The following is a 5153-nucleotide window of genomic DNA, read 5'->3' as shown; positions in this document are numbered from 1 at the left end:
GGAAGGTTTTGGATATGGGCTCATCCAATTTACTTTTTACTAATTAAATTGAACCCACAATTTAATATAAGTTATAATTAGAATATTACGAGCAGCCACTACAGAAGTAATATTGAACTCTCCCCATCCAAATCCGAAATTACAAGTAATCCGGGTTTCCGTTTAACTTTCATTTCCCGCGCTTAAGATAAAAATGTACATTAATTAATTAATGTCTGCTATGGACTTAATTAATTAACTTCTTATTAATTCCAAGAGTGGACTTAGCATGAAACGCTTATTTATTATTCATAGAGTAATCAAACTCCAACTAGCTAGGTGTAATACCCGCTTTTATTATTACCTTTTAATGTTAAGATTTTGTTTTGAGAACGAACGAGTGATAGATCTTGAACAAAATATCGTATTTGTTTTGATTGGTTGCGATTAGAAATATTAAGTGTTTGAATTGTTGTGGGTTGATTATGTGGTGAAAGTAGTCGACGAGATTGACGTGAAATTCGTCTATGAGAAATTGTTGGCATTCGGTTACGAGTACTTGGAATAACACCAAAGTACTATATTAAAACACCACAATTTAATCAAAATTGTAAACCAAATATTTGAACCTAATATCTTTTTAATTCTTCCTCTAGCTAATTATACTTATTCAATTGGGCTACTTTTATTGTAGCTATTTATTCCCAATTCCTAATTAAAACTCTGCAGTCAAATTGTTGGTCAACACATATTCCTTCTGCCAAATTCATTCATTCTACACGGGTTCTTCTCCACTCCCTAAAACTTCTCTAACAAACAAATCAGTCTCTACATAATATCCTCTCCACAACTGCATTCATTATCATCCGTTCCGCAACAACAGTCCAGTTTTCTTCTCTTCTGTGAAGGTAATTCCTCCTCATTCTTTTAAATATGAAAACCTCCATTGTTGACTCCATAATTCAAAATCACAGTGTGAAGATTCTTCACAGAGGAAGCCGAGATTATTTTATAATACCTTTGCTTGTGCAAATCTTCTTCCTCCTAAAGGTATTTTCTTTTCTTCAATTCCATGTTATAATTCCATACATTCACGGTAGACCACCGAATTGAATATCCGAAACTGTGGAATGATTCTTCTTGATAAAGTCTCAATCTTTAACACCATTAGAAGTTGCTCTCTTGTTTCCTCTTCATTTTAAATTCTTTAAAATCCCTTGTATGCCCAAAAGGGAGATGGATGCTTACCTGACGTGAACGGGCTGGGCAGTGGCGTCGGACAGCAGCTCCGAACCGAGCTTGCGGCGGCGACTTTTACCGACGGTGAGGAGAAACCGAAGGGAGAAAGATGGAGGCAGCTTTGTGCTTTTTATATTGGGGAATTGTAATTCATAAGTTGAGATTTTATTAGAGAGATGAGAGTGAGATTAAGGTTTTGCAAAATTGTGTATTGTAGAGGAGAGGCAGAGGGAGAAGCTGTTTTGGTGAGTTTCAGAGAGAGAGAACGTAGATGTTTTGAGATAAAAAAAAATTGGGAGAGAGACGTGTGATGTTTGGGAGTATATTAGACTACTGTTTTTTTTTCGTTTAGTTTGTGCAATTGGGCCTCTTATTAAATTCTTTGGTAATAATAGGCCTACTGGGCTTTTGTTACAAATGGGCCAGCTTAATTGTTGGTGTGGGTTGGCAGTTGGTGTATGGAGTTGAGTAGGGAGTATGTACGTGAGTTTTGGTTGGGAGTATATAAGTTAAACTCTTTTAATTAATTGTTTACTCTGTTCAAGTTTTGCTATGGGATTAGGAGTATTTTATTTTTACTTCTTTGAGCTTTGATAATTAGATTGGGTTTAGAAGTGGGCTAGTTTATTTGTTTGAATGGGTCGACAGTTGGGCGTATTTTGGTGATGGTCGGACTTTTGGTTGTTTAGTGGAGTTAATTTCTTTTTTTTTTCTCTTTCGGCCCGATAATTTAAATAAATCGCGAACTGATGTTGGATCGAGATTTATCTTGCAGAAGTAGGTTTTCGTCATAATAAAGATGAAGGATAAATTGAGCACACACATAGGATGCATGCATTGTTTTACATTAATTTATTTTGCAAAGTCTAATTTTGCATATTATGCTTTTCAAAAAGGGTGAACTTGTGCACGTTGTTTGCGGTGGAAACGAAAAGTGAATTGAGGAGCTAAGCTTGTGAGGTGGGCTTTCGTTTTAAATAAGGACTATGTCCTAAATACTATTTTATGTGAAAGGAGGTGAAAATTTGTTTGTCTTGCCATGTTTTGTGTTTGAATGAACCTATCTGAAGTGGCTATGCCATGTATGTTTAATCGAATTCGGGTCCCAGTAGGACCGCAAACCCTGCTCGGACTAGTGTACACCCAGTAGATCGTGCGCTATCTCTTTGGAGTTGGCCGGTCTAGTGACTTGGTTCGTGGCCACGTTCCTTGTCATGTATGTTCAGATATGGTGATGGTGATGTGGATGGAAGATGGTTGCAACCGAACTTTATGTGAAAATGCTTTTTAGTGACTTGGGTTCTTTTCATTTAAAACCCCCAAGATCACTCGGTATGGCTTGACAAACTGATTTGGCATGTGTCCACTGAGTGCATCAAGTACTCAGCCCTGCATATTTGTTTTCTTAATGTGCAGATTGAGCGACGACGGGCGTGGAGGATGTTGAGCAGAATTTATGGATTATTTATGTTTGGCTTAATATTGTTGGATGTGTCGTGTCTTCATAATCGGCATTTTCCGTGTCTTGAACGCTTCCGCTAGGTGTCTTTTCTTTAAAATTGTTTTAGTATTGAGAACCTAACTCTTTTCAAAATTGTCTACTTTCTAGTCTTTATTTCTTAGAATTGGTACTTTGTTGAAATGATACTATGTTGTTTTCTAAGTTATTTCAATTATTTAAATATTTTGGTCAAAGATGTGTGTTTCCCCCTTTCTTCCCCGTTTCTTTAATCATCCCCTAGTCGCGATCAACCGTGTTTTCTATCCTTAGAAAATACGGGCGTGACAAAGTGGTATCAGAGCCAAGTTCTTTCCGCTCTGGACCCAAGAGTCTTCTTTCTGTCGTGATCTAGAATCGTTTCTCTAGATCAAAATAAATAAATAAATAAAATTTAGAGGGTCAATGGCTCAACATCCGACCGTCGCGCTCAACCTAAAAAGAGGTAATGCAATTTTTTTTAAAGAGGAAGTTGAAAATGTTGGTATAGTAAAGGAAGAGTTATTTTGTTGTGTGGAGAAAGGAACGAGTTATGGGTTTTGAAAGAGTTGCATGGTGTTTGATACTTGTAAAAAAAAATGGAAAAAGATTTTGAGGTGAATGCTTTCAGTGGTAATGACTAGTTGTTTTGGTGGAAATTTGGTTGAAGAAAATATTTATGTTGAGGAAAATTGTTGAAATTTCAGAAATCTTTGAACTTCAAATGAAAGCTTGCTAGTTCATTTCTTTTGGGAAATTGAGATTTTGAAGTGAATGAGAAGTATGATGTTGTTTTGTCTTGAGATGTATAAAATATGCGTTTATACATGATTAGCTATGTGGTATATGAATAACGTTTTAATTAATAGAGTATGGACAGTGAAGTATGAGGTATATTGTGAATTTGTTGATAGAATGGAAGTATGATGCTATGAACTTTGTATGCAAACATAGAATGCCCGAAATGTCTGTTAGATCGAATGATATCGAACTTAGTTGTAACAACGGCAATATCACTTTTCTGAGTGATAGGACAAATGGAAATATGTGGTGCGAATTCGAACTTATTTGGATAATTACAAATTCACTATTGTCTTTCGGAACGATAAGAATAATGAGAATGCGAAGAGACATTACGTACGATAATGAGTTCAAGAGGAAAAGGTGTGCAAATTGAAGAGAAGTTCCGAACGAGAAAATATTCGAGACAAGAGGAGATGTTAAATGATGTAATCCTACAACGGGGGGAAAATTGTACATGCGATCTAATAAGTTAAACCCAATCTTATGTCAAAAGTGGCGATGCGACGAAAACAGATGTTATTGCATGTTGAGAGCGGGAGTATAATTACAATGTTTTTAAGAGAATGATTGTTATGACGTGCAAAGAATATTATGAAGATATGGATTCTGATCATCGTTATTGGTGGTAACAGCACGAAGAATCTCAACTTGGAATCCACAGTTTCTTAGAACGATGTTACCATGTTTCGGCTTGTGAGAGATGAATGAGGGGGTGCGACCTTAATAGCTAGAACGAACGATTTTAATCAACAGTACTTACTTGGATTTTAAGAAGTTCTTCTTCGGGACCTTTCGAATAACCGTGAGCCCTTGTCCATTTAACACTTTCTTTGACTCATAATTGCAAGTAATGCCCATTATTTTTTTTCCTCCATTGAGTCATAACTCACTTTCAGTTCTTGGAAATTGGCATTTGCCTTTATAACTTTGGACACCTGGATTGATTGTAGTCTTCTTTGACTCATCATTCATAAGGACAATATTTTGACTTTGTGAGCCTCCGCCATTGAACTCTCTATTCCTAAAGTGCTTGTAATTATGTCTTTCACTATGGCCATGTCTCTCATACATGTTGTAATTATGTCTTTCACTATGGCCACGTCTCTCATACATGTTTTCTATGGGATATTATTCTTCGAACTTTTATTCAGCTTTTCATTTTGTAACCATGTATGTGACAAGTTCTTTCTTATAGAAGTGAAATTCTTTTTGGTCCAGTCCCAATACATGTATCGTCTCCATATTAGAACTTTTCTTTCTGCAAAACGAGGTTACGACCTACATTTTGTACTTTCCCTTAACAGATTTAACCAGTTATTTTTTTCAAAAGTCCTCTTGACTATGGCTGCCTTTCACAAACTTATGAACCCATTGGTGTGATATCATTATTCCATATTATGAATTTTGTTGAGCCATGATTAGTGTTGCTTCGTGGCAACTCCCTACGTTTGTAAATCCTCATGCAACTGATTGTTTCTAGCCATGATATGTTGGGATCATTATCCATTGATGTATAGATCATTCAGATTTGGTCGGACAACTGAATTATCTTGTTTAGTAGCCTATTTCAGGAATTGAGATTTATTTCAATTCCATCCAATTTTCGTGACCTATCTTATGATCTTTCAAGCTCCGTTGGGATGACCCAAACCAA

General features: G+C 36.1%; 1 long non-coding RNA gene across 1 annotated transcript; it reads left to right on the top strand.

The window, feature by feature from the left end:
* The first annotated feature begins 783 nt into the window (after positions 1-783).
* On the top strand, positions 784-2913 carry LOC125208578 (uncharacterized). The gene is made up of 4 exons (XR_007174136.2): positions 784-887; positions 954-1029; positions 2115-2178; positions 2635-2913. It is a non-coding gene; the product is annotated as an uncharacterized LOC125208578 (long non-coding RNA).
* The last annotated feature ends 2240 nt before the right edge of the window (positions 2914-5153 follow it).

The sequence above is a fragment of the Salvia hispanica genome, chromosome 6, assembly GCF_029641045.1.
Source record: "Salvia hispanica isolate PSC_SH4W2 chromosome 6, Shi_PSC_v1, whole genome shotgun sequence".
Taxonomy (NCBI): domain Eukaryota; kingdom Viridiplantae; phylum Streptophyta; class Magnoliopsida; order Lamiales; family Lamiaceae; genus Salvia; species Salvia hispanica.
This window is presented reverse-complemented; position numbering and strand designations above follow the sequence as displayed.